Source organism: Dermacentor andersoni, chromosome 8, assembly GCF_023375885.2.
Source record: "Dermacentor andersoni chromosome 8, qqDerAnde1_hic_scaffold, whole genome shotgun sequence".
Classification (NCBI taxonomy): domain Eukaryota; kingdom Metazoa; phylum Arthropoda; class Arachnida; order Ixodida; family Ixodidae; genus Dermacentor; species Dermacentor andersoni.
In genome coordinates this window covers 75,257,111-75,284,119 of record NC_092821.1, presented here as the reverse complement: position 1 = coordinate 75,284,119, position 27,009 = coordinate 75,257,111, and the positions used below count along the sequence as shown (strand labels likewise).

General features: G+C 49.1%; 1 protein-coding gene across 1 annotated transcript in view; it reads right to left on the bottom strand.

Annotated features, from left to right (window-relative positions):
- LOC126538836 (heparan sulfate glucosamine 3-O-sulfotransferase 6-like) overlaps positions 1-27,009 on the bottom strand; it is a 119,846-nt gene that overhangs the window by 42,377 nt on the left and 50,460 nt on the right. The window lies entirely within an intron of this gene.

The following is a 27,009-nucleotide window of genomic DNA, read 5'->3' as shown; positions in this document are numbered from 1 at the left end:
TATCAGCAGGTTTAATTGATATTCTTTTCACTCTAACTCGAATTGTGACCAATAGGTGGAGCAGCAGAGCAAGTGACTCTACTCCGCTCGAGAAGACGGGCGATCCGCCCGGCTAAAACTATTTTCACGCGCGCCTCTCCGCTGGTGTATCCGCTCGCCCGCTCCGCCCCGCTGGCCGTAAAAACGCTCAAGCTAAAACTCTCTAATATTTCACTGCACGCGGATTAACGCCGACGGTTCCCCGTCTGTCTCATCGTCGTCGCACCGTCGAGGCGCGCGACGCCATGCAACGCCAATGGCGGCGCTCCTCATGACGCCAGCATTCTGAGACGCTTGGTATGGCTGCCGGGGTGATGTTTCTTCTGCCCAGTGGTATAGTTTCCTTGCGTGCTGCAGCGCGCCGCACGAATTCCGTATATGGCACCCAGGTGCAGTCATAACGTTGTTCGGGCAGTTCAAGGGCAACGTTAACTGTGCGCCCATTTGAATTGCAATTTGTTGCACCTGGGACAGAAAGCTAAATTCTAGCGAATGTAGAAAGCATAGCTTGATTTATAGAGTTTCACGGGCGCGTGACGACAGCAGCGAGCGTGCGCGGCCCCAAGAAGCTTACGGTCACGTGCCTTATCCATCCACTGCGCCGGGACACAAAGCGTGTTTTCGAGTCAAGATGTGCGGAAAGTCTATTTTTATGTTTTCGTATAAAACGAAACATTTGCCTCTAAGCCTCAAGACTAATGCCTCAATTTTTCGTATAACTTACGGCAACCTTGATTTGTAAAATTGTTATATGTACCGAGGAAGAGTGTTGAAAATCTGCGGGCTTCTGTTTAACCGAACTCCTGCTGCTCGATAATTGCCGCCATTACCTTTCTTTCTTGCTCGCTCAATTTAGCGGGCTACGTCAGTGGGCAAAATCGGAAGCCGTCCGGAGCTTTCGTGTCAGAAAAATAGCCGCAAATGTACAATAGAAACCATTTACGATGATTGTCAACGTAAGCCAATAATCGTACACTTATAGCAAGCTATTCGCTTCATTAAAGGAATGATGTGCTTGACGATGTATATTTATCACAGTGAAGGCAGTCAGGTAGATTTCGTCTCTACGTTACATAGTTCGGTAATGAACAAAGCCGCCGACCAGCACAACGGTAGCTGTAGTATGGATAGATACAAGTTTTACAAATCACGGTTGCGCGATGTCCCGGGAACCCTTCCTTCGCTGTTTCTTACGACACCCCTACCTAAGTCGATAACCGATTCAGCAGTAGTTTCGACTGAATAATGTGGACAACTGGTGCGCGACAGACGTGTGCTGTGATGCCCGCGTGTATTCGCCCAGAGTCTATTATATGCAGGCAATTCGGGTACTTGAATGCCCGCTCCGGCATAGTCGGAAGGAGTGGAAGCAGAAAGGAGCTGTAAGGAAGGAGGGAAGAGCGAGGGGGGGGGGGGGGCAAGGGGGGGTCCACTGTGTCCCGCTCGCCGACACGACTCATTGCCCCTGAACAAGCGCGGTCGTTGACGGGCCGCTAAAGACGCGTTTACACAGCGCGTGACGCCTGCGCTTGCGCGCACTCCTTTTCGAGGAGGGGGAGAAGGATCGCGAGCGACGCAGTCTATCATGTACGTGGCAGCACCGCCACCAGCACAGCAGCGTCGCTTCCCTCGCACAATGGGGCAGCGTTGTTTTCAACGCCTATGTAGCTCGGGCCCCCGCGGCTGGCGCGTCGCGCAGCTGCGGTGTACGCGTAGTTCGGTGCAGCGCCACCGGACCCTTGAGACTTTGGACGTTGCATCCAGAATGGCGGTCCCTGCAGATCTGAAAGCTGCACCGCTCCGCCTGGCAGTTGTGCGTGTACTCTAATTCCGCTGCTCCTCCGATAAGACATCAAAATAGATCTTCTTTCTTTCTTTTTTTTTCCCCCATACCGCGCGCGCGTCTCTGAACTTATAGAGGACACATGGAGCATTTGTGGCGAATTTGCGGTGCGCACGAACTTACGTGTTTTGGGCATTTCCTAAAGCAAGATGGTGAGCTTTCTTAGGTTCATCGCATGTAGAGTAGTAACAAGCCCGCTATGGGGGGGGGGGGGGGGGGGGGGGGGGGTAGTACCCAGTTTTCTTTTTATCATAAGTTATCCTGAGCTTTTCCTACATTGGTAGCAAAAGCAAAAGGAGATGTGTTATTAGCACTGATAGTTGACTACTCTTCATTTCAATTTAAACGCCAGTGTTGCCACCTGTAAAGTTTTAAGGACGTTATTTCTTTAAAGAATAACGTCGCTTGAAGGTCGCTCAAAAGGACAAACGCAAAGGAAATTGTTTTGATGGTGCAATACATTCCCGCAGGTCTCAGTTCTTTGAAGGGGATGGTGGGGGGGGGGGGGGGGGGGGAGCTGTGGCCTTTGTCCAATCATCGGCTGTTATCCTTGTGTAAGCTGTCGAATTTACAGGCTCCACTAGGAGTCGCTAAACTTTGCAAGAAAAATGAGACAGGATTTCAAATGAATTTTACACTCTACCTGCCTTCATCGCTCCCAAACAATCTAAGCATAGCATATTAAGAATTCGATTGATCCTTTGCACTTCGTGTGGATCTATGAGCCCCGAAATTATGTTTGCTCTGCCGTCTGCAGAGTCCCGTCTTGGAAGACGCAAGGAAACATCGTACGAAGTGTTCCGCAATACACAGACGGCTACTTACGTGTTCAATGAACTACATATACAGGCTGCGGCGGTAGCAGTTTTTGACGCTATTCTTGGATCTCATTCGCAGTTTACGAAAGCTCATTAGAACAGTCTCGGCACAACATATGCAAAAGGCTTGCTTAAGGAACGAGATATAGAGCGCATGCGCACTGTGGGTCCTCGATTCTAAGCCTATTTTGAATGTCGTATATATATGCCAAAGCCTTCTAATGATTCGTGCAGCCTTGTGCCAAATTCGCACACCAAAGTGGCCGATAATGGGTCGTTTTCGAGCAGTCATAATTTTTTAGCAGAATATAGAGAATGGTGCAGTGCGTGGGCCTGCAGAGGCGCACATTTCATCGTGACGAAGTGCAGCGCAACTGTACGAGTCACACTTCCAAAGCATTGCGGATACAAGCGAGATGCGTTTCTTAGACCGCCCTACGTAACCTTGGATTACTGTCCGGCTGTTACTGTCTGAACTATGAGGCACGCCGTAGCTGCGAAGTCCGGCTTAATTTTGACCACCTGGGATTCTTTAACGCTCAGCTACATCGAAGATTTCTTTCTTTCCTTTTTTTTTGCATTTCGCTTGCATCGAAATGCGGCTGCCGCGACCTGCATCGAACCCGCGACCTCGAGATCAGCAGCGCAACGCTATTGGTCTGCATACTGTGGAGGGCGTGCCTCAAACCGGCGTCGTCTTTTTGACATTCGAAGTCAGTGATACGGGTCTGTTTGCAATATAAATAACAGTTGTTTAGGTACAAAAAAAAATGGCAGTGGCTTAGCTCGGCTGTGCCAGGGTATAAGTAGCGAAAGCTAAGGCATATCATGGTTAGCCTTGATTAATCTTGATTGCAAGCCCAGGTTAGTCTGGTTGTCATAGCTATGTTGCGGCGTTTAGCCAGTCGTTCTGCGCGCTGTTCGTCTGTTTCCTGGGCTATTCATTTCGTTCCGATGTCGATTCCAGGCCTCCTCCTGCTTATCAGAATTGTCGCCGTGCGCCTCAGCTGTGGTTGCGGCGCACGCGAGCTCCCCCTTTCAATCCTCCGACACGTTCTCAGGCATGCGACGCAGCTGGCGAAGCGAGCGGAGGCGAGTGCAACGACGAGGAACTCGTGTGACGTCATGTGCCTCCTCGGAGCACCGCCACGGCGAAATCGCAAGTTCGCGGCCAGTAAAGCTTTGCTTTTAAAGAAGAAGCAAGGATGGACATGACCGCGGGGGCACCACATCGCAGCGCGCAGGGACCGCGCAGGCTAGCCGACAGCCTGTGCGCGTGCTGCACGCAACTGCGCATATAATAGGCGGACTATATATGGCGGACCGTGACGCAGTTGTGACGCTCGATGCGTGTACGATGCGATACGAGACGGTGCATTTTTTTTTTTTTTGTGCGCCACCGTATTTCGAGCTTGTGCGCTCGCTTTCGCTGGAAGCCACCAGACGAGAACGAGACCCTCTCGCGTCGCGTCCTGCTAATCCACCCCCTCCACCCCCACCCCCCGCGGTTCTCGTATCCCCGAGGTTTGTATACGACGATGCCAGCACTAATCGTTGCCGAGAATCTCCAAGAGACTCGTATTTAGGCCGTGTGCTTTCAGGAACGAGGCATTCTCGGGTCGGACCGCGGTCTGCTCAGATTACAGGGACGCATACCGTGGTCTCAGCACTACCACGCTCCGTCCTCTTCACGTCTCGTCTCTGTTGTTCCCCAGAGCCTCTTGCCCAGTTAGCTGGTAAATGCGCCGAGTATAAACTTGAATCTTGAACACTTCCCTTACGTAGACACAGTATGTACATGCCTATTCAATATCGCAATAACCAATCCTTTCTTTAATGTTGCACTGTTATTTTGTTATGCTTTCTAATTCTTTTTATGGTTTTATTAACTCGGTGTGTACACATATTAGTACTATATAACTGCCGACTGCCCAGCCTCGCCGCCAAACAATGTTGCTTATGCCGGCTGGATACGTGACTGTGATGTGAGTGCATGTAATAAAGGTTATTATTATTATTAAAATTATTATTATTATCGTCATCATCTCTGGAACCACCTTGATTGCATCGAGCGTAACCAGCGTAATCAACCTACATGAACTTATATATCCGAAGTTCTCGCTTGACCTCTTCCCCAGCGTTGACTGCAGGTGACTTGTACGTAACGTTACGTGCATCACTTCTCACCGCGATGGTCCTCCGACGTAGCGCCTAGGATGACGTCAGCGTATCACATTCACTGCCGCGGGTAACCTGCTTCCATGGAGGAAGGAAAGGCCCCTCCCTGCTACACCGGCTGTGTTGGAGCGGCGCGAGACGCCAACGGACGCAGCGTCTCACCGTGCTGGCTCACCAATAATGGCGCCAATAGGATGACGTCAGTGCAAGCCAGCTGGGTCACTCAGACTGATACCTTTCTTCCTCTCTCTTTCCTTCTCCTTAAAAAATTGCTTACAGGGAACTCTGGATCGAGTGCGTTGAATTAAATTATGGCGTTTTACGTGCCAAAACCACTTTCCGATTATGAGGCACGCCGTATAGTGGGGGGCTCCGGAAATTTAGACCACCTGGGGTCCCAGCGACATGCGGCCGCCGTGGCCGGGATTCGAACCCGCCACCTCGTGCTTAGCAGCCCAACTCCATAGCCACTAAGCAACCACGGCGGGTGAGTGCGTGTCTGCGGGAGCGTGGGATTGTGGGTATAGGACGTGGATTTGCCTAAGCTTCGTGTTTGTGGCTTTAAAACGGCTTTGTGGCTTTGTAAACCGACCATTTTCGATAAAATCAAGTATCGCGTTACAAAGGCAACAATTTGCAAAGGCTATATGTGGGTGGGTGCGGACACTTATATATTGCCTTCGTGTGGTTAGAAAAAAATTTTTTTTTTTTGCCCGGAAAGTTAGAAAGATAAAGCATAAGAAATAACGTCAGAAGAGCACCTCAAGCAGCAAGCACTATATATAGTATAAGATTAGATAAATTATGTTCTAGTACCGATCACTCCCACGGGAGCTGGACGATCTCAGCACCATTACAAATTACGCTGTGATCCCTGTAGTAGCTTTTGTAGGTAACTCGGTGATACTCATCACGCTGAAGGGTAATAGGAATTGAAAAAAAAAAAAAGACTCATGTTAGCACATCTCGCTAGCGACGCGTGATCGTGACCCAAGTTCGATTTCTCGGTCTGAGGTTCATAACGTAACATAATGCATTCTCTCTCTCTCTTTCTTTCTTTGATTTGCAGGGAAGTTGTTATCGCGGCCATAAGCGTTCCGGATGTGTAAGTGTATACCTGCGAAACACTTAAGCAAATGCCCGCAAATTCGCGTGCCTCGATTCTTTTTCGCAGCTGCAACGTGCCCACCGACGTTCTTTATTAGCTAATTCGGGGAGGCGGGCCGGTGCAAATTAAGATAAGACGGAGAGCTCATTGTATATTATTCCGCGATTCCTGACTCTCGCCCGCAACGCCATCAATCTTGACGGCACGACAAATTTTTCACCTCGTATAACCCGAAATCCGGCTCGTGCTTAATCGTTCGCGACAGCCGATCGTCGCCGAAACGCCGCGGGATCGTTTATATGCCGAAGCGTCCACCGCGCGGTGCCCTTTGAAGAGCATTTTATCGTGGTAGCGGCATGGCACCGACCAACGGAAGCAGCAAAGATTAAGTGCGGCTCTTATTTCCGTTGAGAGGCGCATATGGTAAACAATCCTGAGCGCGCGCGATCCCGAACCTGCCGGGCGACTTTCGCTGTAACAGCGAAACGCTATACAGACACAGCGGGGGGTTGCTGCGCGAGCGGCGGTCAGATATGGCTCCCGGCGTGAGCAAACATTTGCGGCTATGCGCAAAGCACCGCGCCGGGTGCGCGATCGATCGATGCCCGGTAGCGCGTACGCGCACATATATATTCGCTACGGCGACAAGCGATTCATTAATAGCGCCACGGGTGTAGTACATCCATTCCCTTCTGAGACACTCGCCTCAATGTCGCCGAGATTCTGTGCAGCAAGCCACCAGTGCGAGCGAGCGAGCGAGAGCTCGAAGTGACCGGAGCTTCTGTGTTAAGTATGCCAGTCGCAGAGCTAGCGGTTCCGTTGTGGGTTCGAGCGGTCGTGCGATGTAATTGATTTCGCAGTATATGTAGGCCGGGCCTCGAACGATCGTGAACGTCCAATTCTCGACTGCGTGTGGTATACCTATATTTGGTCTAGAAGTATGGTTGTTTGGGCTAGTTGGTAATAGATGCAGCAATGGGGGGTCATAGCGCGGGAAGGCACGGACGAGAGCGAGACAACAAGGACGAGCGCTCGTCCTTGTCGTGTCGCTCTTGTCCGTTTCTTCCAGCGCTGTGAATATCAAGGGAGGAGCTATATCTTTCTAGGAGTGAGCGGCTAATCAAAATCACACGGAAGGAAAGGGGTCGGCTGGGCAGAATACAGTGTGCCATTTCCGGGACCCGTCCCCGTATTGTGATTTAGAACTCTGAAACCCAGGCTTAACATTCGCGAACGAAGCATCTATAGGCGAATGAAAGAAACATGCATCGAGTGGGTCGTGCTTGTTGCCTGACGGTATTTCTCGTCCTTCCAATTTTGCCCTCTCTTCGGAGCCTTCTCTCTATGCCCCCATAGACGAAAAAAGAATGACAACAGCGCCCCGAGGCTATATATACTTGGACTGTGAAGGACACTGCGAGTGCAAGACGAGAACGATCGCGAAAGTCGACAAGAAACGGGGCCAAGCGGTGTACAGGCAAGCTGCTGAAGGTGACGCCACAAAGGCGCTGCCGTCACATTCTGTGCAGGCTGATAGGCAATGTTGACAAACTCTGATGGCGAGGATGTTCTCGGGAAATAGAGAAATTCTATACGCAGAAAAATTTTCGGAGGTCACTTGGCAAAATGACTTGAATGCGGTGAACATCAAAGATTAAAAAAAGAAAAAGACAGCATGACCGTCCTGCGTCTTTCTTGAGCGCACTGTGTCGCACCTCAGTTGAGGAGCACGCGGCCAGTCCGTCGGGCAGACGAGGGACACCGTTGTAGAGAGATATATGGATTAATTCTTGTCTTTTCATTTTCTCTCCTGCATGTGGTTTTCCATAACAAAATGTCAATGCAGAGGTGCCTCCGCATCCGATCTGCCGCCACGGGAAAGCGGCTGGCGATGGCGGATGCCGAACCCGCGACTTCGTGCCAAGCAGAACGCCATGCACCGCCGCAAAGCTATATATATATATATATATACATATATATATATATATATATATATATATATATATATATATATATATATATATATATATATATATATATATATATATATATATATATATATCATCATCAGCCTGGTTATGCCCACTGCAGGGCAAAGGCCTCTCCCATACTTCTCCAACTGTGTCGGAGAGCATATATATATATATATATACTACATTGAAAGCCGAGATGCCATCAGCTTGGGGAAGGATGACGTGGGTATATTTGCCGTTCCCTGCACGTATACCTCATCGGTTCTCAGCGAAGTCTGGACGCAGACTCCGCACTCACGGGGCTTCAAAGCAGGCACCTACGCACTATAACCGTTGCGGCCCGCCGCGGAGCGCCGTGGCACTCGATAGCAGAACAAAGCGAACAAGGCGCGCTCGCGGTGCGCGATAGGCATCGACTTATACATGTATACCTGCGGCAACGATTGTACACGCGCCGCCCGTCCCCGATTGCATGGGCGTGTAGATGCACGCGCCTCCCACGTCAAAGGCGCGTATCGCTCAGCCCGCTTCCTGTCTGCCTGACCCCGTTAACGAGTGCGCACGAGCGATATATGCCCAGCTGATTGCACGAGCGATATCTGCGAACCCGGGAACCCGCAATCGTGCACGCTCAGAGCGATTGCCGGCGACGAAGGGCGTTTAGGTCAATGTTTATGCGAGCGTGTCCTTTCGACTGTGGCCTCCGAGATTGCGCGCGAACGCGGAGGTCGATGTATACACGAGCGTGTGTGCGTGTGTATGTGTTTGCATGCGCGTATGTGCGTGTCCGTGTGTACGGGCACGTCCGTTGTCCGTGCGTTACGTACGGCACGCGCGAACGGGGACGAGATTAACGCTTCCTGGGAGCGGAGACACGACTTGACACGCGTGTGTCAATTTACGTCCCAGTCTGCAGTGTTAATTTTGTCCCCGCTAGTGTGTGCCCGACCCACAGCTCTGTTGAATATTTGCGCGTATCTATTTCAGCAGTGGTTTTCGTATAGCGGGCTTTTGCAGTTGCCTAACTTCCCATGCTGTCGCAGTTATTAAACATCAAAAATTAAGCCTGCCATAGTCGATTCTGTCGCGACTTGAAAGCTGCCGAAGGCGTACAGAGTTTCCTGCGTAGATCACTGGAGCAAGCCCTGGTGCTGCGATCGTTCAGCTATGCGCGACACCGCAAAAGTACCCGAATACACTGTCGCAAATTATCCATTTTCAAAGTCACAAAGTGGTTCGAAGCCAGAAGTTCAGGCTTAACCTTAAATGGCCTAACCAACGTTACCGTGCTGCCTGAGGTAACCGTCTTTTATGCAGCTCCCGCTATAGCGCCAGATGATTTCCCTCTAGTAATTTTTGTATAAGGCCTTATGGCTGAAGGTTGTGACAATGGACTCCGAGACGAAGCGTCGCGCTGAGTTCTCGCGCGCTGCCCAATCTCGGAGTCTATAAGGAGGCTTATAGTAAGATTTCGTACTAATACTATTGAAGAGAAATACTAGGCGATATATAGTGTCTCCGCGCGCCGCTAGTAAGACTGCGCAGCCAGCATGAAATATTGTTTAAACGTATATACAGACATACGAGTATGTTTGCCTAAACTTCGTCATTTTGTCTTCCAACCATCCCGTGTATTCTTGTGCTATACCTTCTCAAACTCAATTTTCCCCTGCTGAATGGTTGTGCCCCAGTAGTTATACTCACTTATTCTGTAATTTCTGCCACTACACGATGTTTCAAAAGATCTGGAAAAAAGGATAGCTTTATAAAATATGTACGATAATCACGCTTGGCGTTACCGAATGATAATCAACATTTAGCGACAGACGCATGCGAAAGTGTCGTGATTTATCGATGCGCTGGCAATTACGCAATAAAAAATGAATTAGTTGTAAACGTCTAAGACACAACTGCTGTAAGGGAACGCTGTGAAGCTGAAGCGCAGTGTATAGATTTGAATGACGAAGAACACGAAAGAACTCCGTAACGTATACTTCGTCAACGACTGTGATATATCGTGTAGAAACATCCTTACCCAAGGTTTTCACGGTGTCCTAAGGATCGTAGCTCCAGATTTCTGACTAGTGATATTATTACAAAACTCTCCCTACATATGTATGCGTGGGTTGTGATGCTGAGGGCAAGATTGGCCCGCAACTATGCTACGTTGTAAATGCCGGGGACGCAGAAGGGAGAGAAAAAAAATAAAGCATCCGTGGGACATCGCTCTCGAGTGGCGACACCGGCTTTGTGTGACGTAGTCATACACGTGGTGCACGTATGTCGAGCCCATGTATGCAAATTGTCGAATAGTTGTCACGACGCTCGCTGGCAACGTTACAAATAACTTCGCCGTATGCGAACGCGAGATGAGTAATGCGTTTCGAGAGAAAGCTGAGCCATACTTTAAGAGCTGTATACACAACATGAGGCTCTTACTATGACAAGGACTCTGGTATAAGACATCTGGACTTTCGGTATGTTCCCATTCTGGTCAGCATTGAAGAAAAGTATACGTTGAGTGCTATAAGAAGATGGGTTCGAGCCCCAGTAATGTAGAACGCGTCTGGAAGACGTCTATGCGACCTAACGCCTCCTCGCGTCGACAAGAAAAAGCTAAGAAGAAGCACATATTACTGTAATTTGCAAGCGTTTTTCGTGCGCAATCTTACCAGGAATGCTAGAGCTTACATCAAACGCACAAGAAATTGTGACTACGCTTTCTTGAGCACAGGCGGTATCTATTGGAGTTTCCAGTCGTTCTGCTCAGCAGAAATTTTGTTTGAACCGCCACGTTACTTGCATGGTTTTCTACTTCGATGTTGTTTTTCGCACAGCTGTCTGTTTTGCCGGCTTTGTCAGACCTGGAACGATACTTCGATGGCAGCTATGTGTTTGGCCGTCTATTCAGCTGGCGAGCACTGGAGCACGACCTCTGACGAAATGTTTGCGCGCAGCGTTCAATTTTCGGTTCTTCGCTGAAGGCTGCGCAAGTTCAAAGGGGATAGCGTGTATATACCGCCACATATACCGGGCACCTTCGTAAATTACGATGACCCGAAATTATTGCGTTTTACGGCGTAAAGGAACGCCTGGACCGGACTATATGCAAAACGCCCTATATAGCGGAGGCATTGATTTAGAGCTGGGTTCTTCAACGCGCGCCTAAATCTAAGCCACACGAGAGTTTCTTTCTTTCTTTCTTTCTTTCTTTCTTTCTTTCTTTCTTTCTTTCTTTGCGTTGAACCCACAGTGGAATGCGGTTGCCGCGGCCTGGAAAAGAGCCCGCCACCTCAGTCTCCGCTGCGCAGAACTCCGCATGCCTGCAGCTGAGCCACAACAACGGGTCTGGCGCCCTGGTATGCGCACCTTATAAAGAAAGTGAGAGAAGCATAAAGAAGAGATGCTCCGACCGCGTGCCTCATACAGTGGAAATTTAGAATGAGTGAAAATTTTCATATTTCAGCCAGTGCGTGTCAGGCAGATCGACTGGGCCCACCTTTTAGCGCCATATGTCCACGGCCACCCTTGAAGTATTCCGCGCATTGAAATGCGTTTTTCTCGTGCGGTAATGTCTGAAATACTGCTTCGAAAAACGGTGCTGTCAGCGGAAAGGGCGCCACTAATATGCCTCATCGACCACGGTATATAGTGATTAACATTACACCCCCCAAAAATGTTGTCAGTATATACCGCTAATGCGAATATCATTGAACATTAATTTCTGCCCCGTTCGTTGTGCCTCGTTATACCGTCACGTATTAAGTGCGATCGCGGGCAAAAGTTGGAAAGCGCATTCGTTTTGAGCTGAGCGCTTTCGCGACACCAGTGACGGGGCTAGTGGTACGGTGTCCACATAAAGAAAACATCTTCTTTTTTTCTTCCATTGATTTGCCCGTTCGTGATCGACTGGCACGCGTTGAATCCCCATTGTGATGGTACGATATATGGTGCTTAACGACCCAAAGCAATGTACGAGTTATGAAAGGTGGCGCGCTTCGGAGTGATTTTTACGAGACAGCGTTAAGAGCCACGTGTCGCAGAAAACCTGGTGGCGGTGCCGGCGGAGTTGTCCGTGAGCGAAAACTTTTGTTTATATTTAGGTAGAGGTATATGCCACGCCTTGCTATGTGGCGTGTGGCATATGCGGGTTATATTGCCACATCATTCTATCACTAAAGTTGCTCATACCTTGTCTTACCTTCTTGACGAATTTATTTCTCGGAATTTTGAGAACGACAGCCCACAAATACGTGTCATGAAAGAAAACACCGACAGCGCATGTCTTTTATGTTAAATCTTCTCAGACTTAAATATTGAAAGTGCGAAACAACAGAAACTTAAAAATGATGAAATTTTTTGGGCGCGCCGCGGTGCACTACCTCTGGTATCGGCCCACGCGTGAGGCCGCGTTTCAACCAGAAACGTCGCCTTCGTGCATGGCGTTCACCGCCAGCGTCTCCCGGCAAATTTTACGGTTACATAAGCTGCAGTTGCCGGGAAGCGTGAGAAGCAGTGAGGGATCTTTGAATCCTATCGGATTCCACTCTTAAAGGCGAAGCTTAAGGGTCCTTCAAATTTTTGAACTCAGGACATTCTTCAGCTCGTATTCACAGCTTCCTTGAAAGGAACTGTCTTACATTCCACCCTTGTTTGAATTCGACCGCTACAATCGAGAATCGAATCTGTGACCGTCGTGCACAGCACCGGAACGGCATGGCCACTGACCACCGCGGCTGCATGGTGCTGATGTTATCGAATGGATCTGCAACTCGGTGGGTCCCATAAGCTTCGAAAAGCATCGAGATCGAACTAAAAGAGGCCTCGGTACACTGTGACTTCCCACGGATTTCTGCGCTTTGTGCCTTCCGAGCATGCGGAATCCCGACGTAAGCTTCTTCCCCAAGCTTGAGGCCAACCAATGACCGGTTCGTGCCGAGTGGCGATGCACCGCATACTGGCGATGAAGACGGAACCGCGAATGAACCGAAGTTGCGCGTCCTGTCGACTGCGCCAGCTCATTTCTCACGCCAGGCGGCGCTGCCATGCGCACACCGAGGGCAAATAGAACGCGTGCGTCCGAGAGAGAGAGAGAGAGAGAGAGAGGGGAGAGAGTGCGGAGACCCCTTGCGGAGTAGCGAGCGATAAGCGCCTCGGTGCCGAGCAAACAGCGCAACTTCAGCCATATGAGCGAAACCTCGGCTAAGAGTGGCGGCCTGCCGTAGCACCAACCACGCGTGTATGTGTAATGGACGATCAGTGACGGAGACGAGGAAGAGCAGGGGTGCGTGAACTCCCTTTCTGTTGCGTGCATTGTATACGTTGGAAGCCTGAGCACCTGATCGACCTAGCGGTGGGAGAGGGAAAACCGGCCCTCGTTACGCATCACCCCGCCTTCAGGCGCGGCTTTTCTGCTATTTGCGGATGTATTTTGCGCATTTGAGCGATAGCATGATTTCTTAAAGTGGCGTAGCTGCTATGAAAAGTGCAGCTCTCGGCTGCAGTTTGGTCGCCTTTGTTTAATCTTTCCGATGCTTTTTATACACAGGCGACGTGCGCGCTTGAACGAAACACATGATTAGCATTCAATGTAGCATAACAAATTGCACGCTTCTATTCTATGAAAAATGTTACCAATATGACGCCTAACGGTACTTTTTACTAACAAGTGATTAGTATCGAGGCCTTCGCACGAACTGTTACCTGCCATGAGCACTTTAATAATAATGAATTTGTTTCCTATTATAGCCGAGTGCCTTGTACACAACCACTCTTAGACAAGTCATCTGCAGCAAAAAGCTAACATTTTCATGAAAGAGAAAGAAAATCTTAAGGATACGAAATTTTGAGGAGGTTGTGCTGCATTCCCATAGCTAGCTAAACTTCGTGGGGGGGGGGGGGGAGGAAGAGGGAAAGAAAAGGAACAAGATGGGTGAAAATGACTAGAGAGGGAAGCGACAAAACACATAGGCCGGCAAGTCTATACTCAAAGCGTAGATTCCAGGGTCGTACTTTTTAACGAAGTCAAGTAACGCCTGGATGGACCCAAGACTAGATCTGCAGCCACGCCGAGCATCCTCCAACATCCTTTAACATCCTCTAACAATGGGCAAGAGACGGGCGCAAGAGCATCAGTCAGACTCTGGCGATCTTCCATAAACTCAGATATCACAGTCTGAAGGCTTAGCACGTTACATTACCTACACGTAACTTCGTCTAAATGCCACTTCCAGCTGAGAGAGAAAAGAAGGTTCACTGAGAGCAAAATCAAAGAAGTTGGCCAGAGGAGCGTGTCTCTGGCCTGTTGCTCCAAAGAGCAAGAGACGGATAAAAAAAAAAAAAACAGGAAATCAGAAGGAAATGGGGAGTCATTATGGAATACTCGTATCTCTCAAAAAAGAATGCACCACCAATTTTTTTATTTTTTTGCTTTTTCCGGCAGACACACAGCACTGAGTCACCTGAGGGCTACCTAGGGGCGCACGCCACCTTTTAATTGATAATAAATGTGGAAGCTTTATTTATATAAAAATACGTTAACAGAATACGGTTACATACATACTAGTAACGACTTCATGCTAATTTTCTAGATAAATTATTTGACAAGCTGTACTTATAGTATTCTAACAAGGTCTGTCTGACAAGAAACAGTATACTACGCTTGTCATGGTTGTGCTCCAAACGCTTAACCTCCTAAGACCCGTGGCACATTCAGGGGCCTAACTGCTTTTCAATCCGGTTCTTATTGACGATTGGTATATTACCAACATGGAAAAAGAAAAGCTGCAGATCCAACGCGTTGGAATTTATATACAGCGAAGCTTTGTGTGAGTGCGCAAACAATCGAAACACGAGTACACTCACGCACACACCAACACGCGCACGCGCACACACAAGCGCGGGCGCAGACAAATTATGCCGAGCCTTTTGTTAAGTTGCTGGCTACTAGCGAATACGACGGACGCCTTGAACGCATCATGGTTTCAGAGGCAGCATGCTCATACGTATACGTAGCGCAATTCGAATCCATTCTAATCGCAAGAAGCCTTTATTTCGTCATTACCGTGCAGGCGCGGATGTGTGAAGGCGAGCTTTCTGGTTCTTTATTGTGCTTTCCCCCGCACGGCCTGCGCCGCCGCTACCGCGGATTCGAGCGTCATCTGGTGGTGCTGCAAGGAACCCAGCGCCGCGCGCGGCGAGCCTGCTCCGCTCTGATTGGCTGGCCTATTCGGTAACAGCCAGGAAGCAGCCACGGTCACAAAACCCGGCGAGGTTCGCAGAGAAAGAACTTGGCTTTTAAAGGAAAATATTTTTTGGTTTAATGCCCCGGTTAGATGCCGAAAACGGCATCTCCGTGTAAATTGAAAAAGTGACCGTCTCCTCATGACTTCGTCATACAAAAAAAAAAGAAACGTTTTTACTAGCCAAAGCATTGAGATGAAGATCTAACATCGCGTAGCGCGTTGGCGTGCTGATTGGACACACTCTATTCTCGCGTCAAATGACCGTAGTCGGAAAGCACTATACTTCGTGGCTGCATTTCGGTGTCTGTAACGACACTGCGGTCTAGACAGAACTGGCGAGAATTTTCACAAAAGCTGACAGCATTAATGCGCCTGAACCATTCTGACACAGTTCCGCGTGCCTCAGACTTTTATATCGTGGACCGGAATATTCTGCGTAATTGCTGCTGTGGCTAATCGCACGCCAGTCTTATCCGATTGAAATGAGCGCTATGGATGCAAGCGCTATAATCCAAGGTTAATTTTGCGGTAAAACGGGTGGCTGAAAGCCAGCCGTTAGAATTCATTCTGAATAAACCTCATTAAGTTCTCCAAATATGAGAGTTTATATTGGTACAGCAATTCTTCTAGCCTTTTGATAATCTGAAAAATAATTAGGCGATTTTACTGCATGTAAGAGCCGGCGTGTTTCTTTTAAATTAGTCGCTCTGAGGCACGCAAACAAATGTCATGGTAAAATTTATTTGCGCTCAGTATTATCGAATGCCGCCCCTCGTTACGCCTCCAACAATGCCGAGACATTACGCTCGCGGTTTCTCACTTGCTGCGTTGACTTCGCGTATTCCGATGCTGAGCTTGGTAGCCATATGGCCTATGTAGTCGTAGAAAGTTATATAGCAGCACGCACGTAAAAGGATGGCAGCAGGAATGAAGGTAGAACAACATATCTTTCAATTCGACGTTGAATCTATGCCTCACTAAATTATATCGCAACCTTTATCACCTGCGTGGTACACTCTTACTCCAACCCGCAGGAACTTCTCGCCGCCTGTTCAACACCAGCAGTGTTCGACGCCTTCAGGTTCCGACTCTTGCATTTAATAAACCATTTGTTCCCGCTGCCACTGAAAACTGGAATTGCCTTTCCGAAGCAGTTGCTATTGATGAAATCCAAAAAAAATTCAGGCAGTCTTTAACTACGCTCTTTGTTAAATAACTTGAACAACGCATTTTTTTTTCTTGCACCTTTTTGATGATTTTGGTGTTGTATCCAGTAGAACGTATTGCTTTAAATTATGCTCTGTACACTATACTTTGCGTCGTGTTTCTATGTCCGGCTAAGTGTCAACCTCTTATTATAAAGTATCTCTTCGTTCGTTATCTTCTTCATAATTATTTGCTCCTTCCCATACTTGTGTTTTACCCTTCTTTCCTTGTGTTTTCCGCTACATATCCGTTACCGTATTCCGTTACTGGCGAACATATTCTTGTTTTGTCTTGTGCGCTGTGTACTTGTATCGTAGTTGGTTCTTTGTTGAAAAGAGCATTCGCTCCATTGCATGTAACTTCAATGCTGTCCCCCTCACCCCGTCGCCTTGTTTATGCCTTGTAGAATGTCCTTAAGGGTAAATAAATGATGATGATGACGACTGCTGGACATGGCGCCGGCGAGGTTGTCGCGACGTGATGAGGCAGCGAAGTATGCTAACGTTGTGCAGCTATAACGCATTGAAATATAACAACTGGCAGTTTCGGACGAAGCATTGACAGCGACATCGAGGTTTCGCGTTGCGCCTATAACTCCTCGGACGGTGTTCGACGGTGCCACATGGCGCCATCGCAGCACACGACTCCCGCAGTGCAGAAGGAACAGCGCCCTGGCAGCTACCAGGCGTCTCACAACGCTGGCGCTGTGAGAAGCGTCGATGCAGCGGCGTTGCAGGCGTAGAGTGCTAGATTTGCACACATCTATATCGATACCATCGTGTTCGTCTGACTGCTGAGGCAAAAAAAGCTATTCGGAACGAGAAAGAAATTAAGCGAGTGCGACTATTAAAAACAATGATATCACATTAAACGCTGTCGACGATTATGCGATTGACTGAATGCGCATCATTAAATGCGATAATAATCGATAGCATTCAATGTTATCGCAGTTACAAGGTCGCATTATAGGCAGCATGTCGTGCCCGCTGGCGATTATCTAGGACGATCTTACACCTTGCTCTGCACGCAACTATGCAGTCGCGAGGAGCGTCGTTGCCTAATCTCCTTCGGGCGCACGGCGACGGGAGCACTTTCGCAGCGTGCATATCGGTGCAGTGCTTCTACCCGCATGTAATACATACTTGCACGCATACTCGGCGCAAGGTAAACAGCCACGTGCACGCCGCGGCGCGTTTGGTTGCGGAGCCGACGTGGCTTCTATGTATGCGCGTTCGGCACAACCGCAGTCGATTAATTCTGGAGCCCGCGGAGAGGCCGCGTGTGTGTGTACGTGGTCGTGCCCGCAACTGTTTATTTGCCGGCCGCGACGTTTGTCAACTTTGTAGCTTTTTTCGTGGGAATTGCGCGGCATCCGCGGGTCGGTCCGCGGGCCGTGAGCAATGGAGCGCGCCGAGCGGGCAACTGAGCGCATAGCAAAGGGGGCAAGTCGGCGCCGGCGGGTTTATGGGGTGTCCGCGAAAGTCGATGCCACGAGGGTGCAGTGACTCGCTAGGTCTTCTGCGTAGGTCTTTGTTGCTATAGACATATAGGAGGTCTTGCTTCGGTAGGTTCGAGGCGTCGGCGCTCCTGGAGCACGCTGTAGCTCCTTGTTGCGTGAATTGCTATTCTCTTGAAGAAGAGAAGAAAGAGGGAAGGAAAGCAAGAAAGAAAGCTGCCCGAGGCTTCGTTTAGGCGAGAAGGTTCAAGACGAGCCTCAGTCTTCTAAATATAGATAAATAAAAGAAAACTGCGCCGTTTGGACTTTGCTGCGCGGTGACTTTAGCCGCGCTATATGAGGTAGTCGTTGGCTCCGTAATTAGGCAATCGATAGATATATACCTTACACGGAACACAGCAATGTACCGTGTCGCGATTATTCATTTGTTTTATTTACTTTTTTTAGGCAGCTAACGGTGTCCACGGTTTCCTAATAACGCGTTTCATGTCCTTACTCCTTCTACACATTGGATTCCGAATCCAGAAGACCCGCACTTCGACAGCATCGAGGTCAGCAAAATCTTTATTTGCTTGCATATTTCATTGGCTGCTACTGTATGATGTGTAATCCTCTTGTATTAGGAGATTAGCTTAGACAGACAAAGGCGCAATGTTACTTTCACCATTGGGTTCATCGTCTCTTCAGGATAAACCACGTGATATCTCTGCGTATAAGTTCCCCAACACATGGGACACTAAAACCACACAATTTTCAGGGACACTCCAAACACTCACAAATGGGGGCGAGCGACCGACAAGGGGGGAAGTGTTGTGCATGCGCGTCAACACTAAACCTTTATTTGTTCTTGTTTTATTTTGTTGTTCAAAGAGCAGGAATAGATGAGAACAGCCCGCGAGCACCGTAACTGCCTCACCGGTCCAACATATAAGGGGCTGCGACCTGTCGATGGACACGTGAGCTGCGCCGCTGCCAAGGAAACGACGACGGCCCCACTAAAGGGCAAGAAAAACTAAGGGGCTCTCAAACAGAAACGAGAGCATACGTAATGATACATGAACGGCATTCGGCGCGCATACAAACACTGGACGACGGGAGTTCGCTACGGACTGCTTATCCTTTGCGGAAGAGGGCGTCTTCCCACACTCTCCCCACTCCCTACGAAGGGCACAAACGGGAGCTTGGGAGTTGCCACCGTTTCCTGCTTTCTTTTTCTTTTTTTACCTCCCCCGAAAGTGCATTGAATGTGTTTGATATTCTGTGGTCGGGGTGAACGCATGGCCCTGTCCCCACTGGCACCCCGCTCAACGCTCTGTCCCATTAGGGTCATAAATTTATGGCCGTCCTTGCAAAAGGAGAGAGTGTGGGTCGGTGGGATTGCGGAGGGGAGTCGCGTGTCATTGACTGCTGTGGCCGCAGAGCAACAGCGCTTGGGGCCGAGCTTCGGTCGCGCACAATGCGAAGCAACAGCCCCCCGCCGCCGGTCGTCCGACGCCTCGGCACCCGAGGAAGCGCCAACAATCGAACGACCCATAGACGCGCATCGCACAATAGAATAAAGTGGCCCTGCATGTGTGTGTGTGTGCGTGAGACGGCAGACACTGTTCCCGTATGCCGCGTGATGGGCTACGGTGCAGGGTGGCACACGTCCTTTATGTGTGTTTTGTGCGTGAAGACGCTCATAACTTTGATCGATGTGCGGGTTTTTTTTTTTTCATTCGGCGAGATTACACGTCTTCCCTCCACCCCTTTTTGTGAGGGTTGTTTAGCTTGCTTACTTATCCCGGTTGGGGGGTGGGGGGTGTAAATAAATAGCGGGCGAAACATTGTCGTGGTCGTGCGTTCAAGTGGCGGCTAACCCTTTTGTATTCTTCAGGAAGATCAATAAATGCGGGAGAAACTCGCGAATAATGGTTTCCGGTTGAAAGAGTACGAGGCGACGGAAAAAAAAAAAAAAACAGGCGAGAAATTATTAACGACACAGAAAATGTACACAGTGGAAACCAATGGCATTCGATGGGTGAATCTGTTAAATGACCACACCTATCTGGGGGCAAAGAGAGCCGCTTTGTGCGATGTTTATATGACAACTTTGTTTATGACCGCATAGGCCCAAGGCACGCATTAGGTGAGGCGATGAATTTAGTGAATTTTGCTGGCGCAACTTGCAACCAGCCAGCGCAAGACAGGGCTGGGAGAGGCCTCCGTCCTGGCAGGGGACATTTAAAAAGAAAAGGCTGATGATGATGCCAACGCACGCAGTGAGTGTCTCGGTCATAGTCAATGGGTGGCTGGCTACGAACGTCCTTCCGAGAGGAGTAATCCTATAGTTGAAATCCTGTCGAAGAGACCGATGTTTTAATTGCCTTGTATGACTGCACTCAGTGACGTCAAGCTTGTCTTTATCATTACTGATTCCATACACATATGCATATTCAAGGCTTGCGCGGCAACTATAATATACAAACGGGGGAATCGGCACGCGCACTTTGCGTAATGTGCGTGAGCTCAGACATTTCCAGCTTACTATCTCTTTGCTCTTGGTGCAGTGGAAAAGAAACGAACGGCGTCGATTACACCACTCAGATTTACGCGATGGCGCGTCCGACGAAAGAGCATTTATTTCGAAAATGGGGCGCGCGATGTATTTCGCCAGTGACATTTAGGTGCACTGGAATCGAATTTCCGAGCCGTGGTTCCCAAACCGAGTACCACTCGCAAACTGCACCATACCCGGCTATATTTGTGTCTTAGTTTGAATAGCTACTGCACGAAGCCGAGCAAAGACTCTCTAGCACAGCTTCAGCATCATTCACTAATACTGCGTGCTGTGAACCAAATGTGTCAGGGACCTTTATTTTGGTGAAAATGTAGTGGGGCGGTGGTTGTTCCAATAGTACTAGTAATACAAGTAGGAAGAGTAGGATAGTATACGTGGCAATTGGAGTAGCAGAGAGAGGAAGAACATCGGCAGCAGTAGTAGGGAATACAAGTAGCAACAATAGCAGTAATACTGCTGCTATTATTAGTACTAGCAGTAGCGATAGCAGTAGCGTATCATCTTTTCGAAAACGCAATCAAATAAGAGATCAGTTCAATGAAGGCCTGAATCGATTGAAAGGCCTAACCGGGCAAGCGCGGGATGGCTACTTTTCCACAAGCAAGCATTTGACGAGCTTTCAGGAAGCAGTCGTTTCTACACGTTCTCCCTGACAAACGACCTCATTGTCGTGTGTACATACAGACTTTTTTTTTTTTGGCCTCGCACGCAGAACACGTAGTAGACACGTGACATGCTCGACAGCATGCAGTACACACGGCTGCGAAGAACGCGCGACATAACGACCAGGTGCGCGTGGTCTTCAGCGTGACAGCGGGACACTATGCATCGGACGGCAATGCACACTATACGGAGAGCGACGCGATTGTCCGAAACGTCGCCGCGAAATAGGAAACGAACCAATGGGGAAGCGCGCATGCCGGAAACGAGCCGAGCGGCCCCTGTCAGCGAGCGCGCGAAGCCGCGCAGGTTCAGTGGGGATCTATAGTGCGGCCATATGGCTCGACCCAGCGGGGCGCCATTGTGATGGGTTCCGAGCGGGGTGCGCGCGCTTGCATTGAAATCCTGGCATCCAGGGGCTCGCATACCGTGTTTACGCGATTCCAAGGGGCCTTCTCTCATGCCTTTTGTCCTGGCCACTTTGGCGTGCCTGACCGCCAACGCAATGCGTGGGACGCGCCGAGTGACTGTTGGCCGGGGAGAATGTCCGCCAGGACGACGACCAATTTTGTAATCGGTGAAGAGCTTGAGCATAGTTAGAAAAAAAAAAAGAAAACTAGGCGGTCATTTTCGATTTACACGCTGAACGCGGTCTGACAACCAAAGCTTCTTGAAGCCTACAGTCGTGGGCTTTCTAAAGTGATAAGGCGAAGATTGGGGGCTGAGCAGTGAATGGAGGGAAAGGTACTTCGGAGCATGACAGCGTAATGCGACAGATGTTCGAAAATTAAGTGGTGCCATACCGAGTGGATGGATGAACAGCACCGTGCTCTATTAAACGGAGCACGCATTAAAGATTTTGTCATTGATAAGCGGCTGAAATATGCCACAAGGGCCAACAGAGAAATTACGTGAAGCATAAGTGAACGCCCAGTTGATTATATCAGCCACCTATTTCCGACAAAGTTCGAATAAATGTTAGGGTTATATAACTTCGTTATTGGCCAGGAGTTTCTCTTTAACCGTGCTTATGTTGTCGCAGACAACTGCTCGGCGGGTACTCGCTCTGTCCATCTAATCCTTACTCAGTATAAACAAACTCCTGCGCTGAATTATACACGTAGACCAACTACTACTACTTTCGTTTCCTCGTAAACCTTACTTAGTATTTGTCGTGATCAATCTCCGAGATACACTTCCTCACTTTCTCGGTCGGGTAAGTTACTAAAGCATGCTGAAATAATGGCACTGGGCCCATAGTATCACCTGGATACGGTACTCGCAGAAACGACAGGCCACAGAAGGACTGCGGGAGGGCATGGAGAGGAGAAGAGGAGGGTGACAATGATGTTGAGGGAAGCCTCTTGGCATTCAACTGCTCCCAGATTCCTCCTTTCCCGTTTATATAGGTACTTCCCAGCTTATCTACGCGAAAAAAATAAATAAAGAAAACGAGAGAGAGGCAGAGTTGCACGTGCTCTGTGTGCTCCCCCTTTCCCCCACCACTCGAGGCGGGTGAAGTGGGCTTGTCCAATGGCTTATATATATGTAGGGCCACTTGGCTTCCACGGGAACACTGGTCTCTCTCCCAAGAGGAAGCTGCCACGTCTGTGTTCCGGCCTGTTCGTTTGTTCACTTCTTCCTTTCAATTTTTATTCTAATATATCGCGCATATTATTTGAGTGCTGCGTTCTTCTTTACGTGACTCCCTCAAATTGTGAAGGAATACGAGCGAATGAAAAAAAAAATAATGTTCAACCCCCACCTGCTCTCACGCCCCAGCAGCCTCGTTTATTGTGCGATCGACGAAATCTGTGTAAAGTCCTTGACGTGCTGGCGGGAAGGCCTTCTTCGGCGGACAATACGGGTCCTGTCGGCTGGCTACTTTCACCGGAAGCCTACCTAGCTATATATACACTTCAAGGAGTGCGTCGAGGACTTGTATCGCTCAGAACGGTGCTCTCGTTGCTTCTTGCAACGTGGTCAGATGTAATCGCGCGTTTGTTTTTGGAAGGGAAGATTACGGGGCAAACGTGCGGTGGTCTCACAGGCGAATGCTGGAACAGCCGCCTTGATGCAGAGCAAAGAAGCTCGTAGCGCCCCACCGAGCAAAACATCGCGGAACTGTTGAGCCTCAAGACTGTGATGTGGTGCTCGTCCAGCGAAGTGCTCTGCTGAAGAGAATACTCTTCGAAAGAGGGATCGAATTGGGAAACATGCATCGCTGGGTTATAACGAGCCCTCTTCCACTCAGTTCCACTAACTCGTCGCTCGCTTGCTCGCTGACTCGCGCATTAAAGGTTGGCTGCTCGAAGAAACTGCTCGGACGTTTCATGGGGATCAAAGTACACGAGGGCGGGCAGTTCCGGAAGAGTGCTTTCGTTCGCCTGCAAAAAAAAAAAAAAAAAAAAGCGCCAACTGATAACAGACGAGCGAGCTGATATCACTCGGCAGCGAGCTACGACGCTACATCGTTTCTTTTCAAGAAGGCAACGCGTCCCTTTCGGCAACGGCTGCCAGCAGTAGTAATGAGTTGGTTGTTTACATAAACAGTTATTTGAGCAAAAAAAAAAAAAGGAATTGAAGGACGTGACAACTGCCTGGCGCAGTCTGCTGACACCCGAACAGCGGTCAGCAGAGAGGGGAGGGAGGTTAAGGTAGTAAAAGGACAGGGAGAGAGGATATCAGACAGGACAGAGTAAAGAAGAGAACTAGTTACATATACACCACAGATAGGCTGCGTAAACACGTATTCACAGCTCACTTCTGGAGTGACTTCCTTGAGATAGTTTGTCACTCGGCTGCTAGGCTAAAGTCTTTTGTGACTACAACCTCTCTCGCTTCTTTTTTTTTTCTCGATCGCTATGTTTGTCCGTAGCAAGAACAAGTAGACGACGCTCTCCACTGCTTGTGCCTTTACGCAAGTCAACTTCTCGGGCTTCGTAAAACACAGCTGTTAACGGGCCTGTGCGCGAGGGCAGAGAGCCACCGACAAATGCATTGTCTGAGAGCGCTCATCTGTGCACTCTGAGAACAAAGAGCAAGAGTCGGAAGGATTCTCGAGTAGAAGCTTACTTGGCAGTCGCTTGCTTCGCGCCGAGTGCGAATCTCCAGATACTGTATTTGTCCTGTTTTCTTTTTTTTTTTTGTTCATTTCATTGTTAAGAGAGGTTTTAGCTGCTGCAGTGGCCATGGAGATCTGATGCTGAGAACAAGGCAAGAACACGACTAGAGCGATGTACACGCTAAACAGAATAAGCACCTAATTTCAACAGTTTCGACCGGAATGAGGTACTTGTTCTGTTTACCGTGTAGCATCACTCGAGTTCTTTACGCTTAAAAAGTAGCCTGAAGAATTTCTAGTTACCCGGTATATATATATATATATATATATATATATATATATATATATATATATATATATATATATATATATATATATATATATATATATATATATATATATATATATATATGTAAATTTCAACCAGTATCTTATGTAGTTATGTCATGCACGTCGTTTAGAAATAAGGAGCTCACATTGGCAAAAAGCATGTTTGCTTGCTTTCGTTAACAAAACGTTCCGCTTCCACGTGAACCAGCATATGCGTCATGACGACATAATTAACACGCATACAGCTGCCTGGAAACGAAACCGAAACTGGCTCGTAGAATAGCTTTTATGTTGTAAATTATTTAGGGCGCGCTGAGGCTTGCAGGTAAGTTTTCGGTTTTCGAAGTCCAAAACCTTCACATAACACACAAGAAAAAGGAGAAACGATGACGAAGACGAAAAGGAAACAGAGAAGGAAAAAAAAAAGATGTCTGGAATATAGTGTCGGGGTACTACCTTTAAAGGAGACAAAGTCAGTGCAAGACCGTGCAGACGGCAGGTGGCCAGCGCCCGCCGTCACCAACTGTGGGCGTCCGAGCCCGTGCAACGCACAGCTGTCCGCAGATGCTGCAGACTCGGGGTGTCCCCCATTTTTTTTTCCCGATGGCCGGCAGAGATACGGCGCGCACTGGGTCCTGCGCTGAGCGCATCCGCGTGTGACTGATCCCGCCCCGCGTGTTGTATGGCGGAACGGCCGAAAAGGAGGCGGCATGCGTCTCGCCGACGAAGAAAAAACGAATGTTGGTCCGCGGGAGGGCCGACACCAGGTCGAGACTCCTTTGGAGCTCTCCCATTGTGCGCCGACATGCTTCCCGTTGTCGCTCCTCGTGGAGAGGGCTCGCTTCTTTTGCTCGCGAGTTGGCGTGTTCCGAGTGTACGACGGGGTCGTGATCTTAGCGCGGTCCGGTCTGGTTAGCATCAATTGGCCTGCTCGCGACTCGCGGAGGGAAGGAATAGCGGTATACGTAGTCGGCTTTGTTGTTTGGCGCTGCCGTGGAAGGCGGTGCCCACCCTTAGGCTGAGCCGAAGTCCGAGGGCTGAGATTGCGGCAGATGTCTTCGGGAGGGCAGTCTGTCTGGGGTTAAAACGCTTAGTTACTTACGCTAGAGGGAAGTGCGCACGAATGCTTTCAAAGCGCTGCGCTTCCCGGGCTGGAGATAGGCTGGCTGCCCCCGTCGGAACACGTTAGGGAGCTATAGAGAAGGACCACCTGCGCAGCTGTCAAGAGTGGAGAGCTTGATTAGGTGGTGTGGGTAGCCTGCGCCACTGCGTAACTGCAAATTGTGTGGATTACGTTGATCCCGCTTCAAAAAGTATCTTGTTTATACTTCCTTGTGCACACACAAAAAAAGTCAAGGTATATATCCTTCTTGTTACTCTTTGCATTCCGTGTCGTATGACCTCGCATTTGCAATTATTTATATATATGTATTTTTGAGGTTAGTTTTATCCCGCGAAATGCAGCTGTACGAGGTGCGTCTACTTACGTATACCTGCTCCTTGAGACGAATGCGAAAGTTGGACAGGTTGCCGAACATTGTGCGCAGACGTGTAGACTGCCATTCACGTTTTCTGCGTGCCTCCATGTCACATGAACTCTGGCCTGAGCTTCGAACCATGACGTCGATGGCATCGATTGTCTTTGCCGGGCTTCGTCGAACTGTCACGCTGCAAGCTGATGCGTCGCCTGCGTACATTTCTGAGCAGACACCATTGCGAAATTAATGTGTAAAATCTTTGGACATGAAATCGGTGCCCTTTGCTAGGTTATACTTCCACTGCTGCTGCCCGTTAACGTGGCGACTGTTTACGCCTGCCTCTGTACGTTAGGCGTGAGGCCATTCAACCTGGAATTTTTTTTTTTTTTTTTCTACGCATCCACAAGCTCGGGCGCTTTGAGCACGTCGGCGGATGAACTGAAAGGGGCGGACGAGCAAGGGACAGTCGCCATTTCACCCCTGAGGTAGGCTCGACATGCGTCTTGTGAGTCTGTAATGATGATATGGTCGTGTTTTGGTGATCTTTTCATGTGACCGACGATCTGGTTGAAGGCGAGTGCTATGGCCAACGTCTCTCCTGTGAGCGTAGCCTCGGTTTGGACGTTACACGAGGTGATGATATTACCCTGATCGTCCGCCACCACCGACACTTGTCTTTCTTTGTTTCTGATCGCAAGAGCATAGTGGGCAGCGTCGGTATAATAGACGGTGCCCTCCGGCTGGGCGTTGAGGAGTTTTCGGAAGGTATCTAACACGTGCATCCCGGCGACCATTATGATGCTCTGGATGCATATTGCACGGTATGGGCGCTATGGTGAGTAAGGTTCGGATGTTTCATGGGACTGGGACATGCTCTCGCGTGGAGGGTGAATGCTGTGGGTAGCCCAGCCGTGAGAGCAAATGCCTGCCTGTAGGGGTCAGTCTCAATCGCTCGAGTTGTGCCATTCTGTGTGCTTCGATGTGTTCCTCGATGGTATTGTGTACCCCGAGAGCAAGTAGTCGTTCAGTGGAAGCATATACAGGAATTCCGA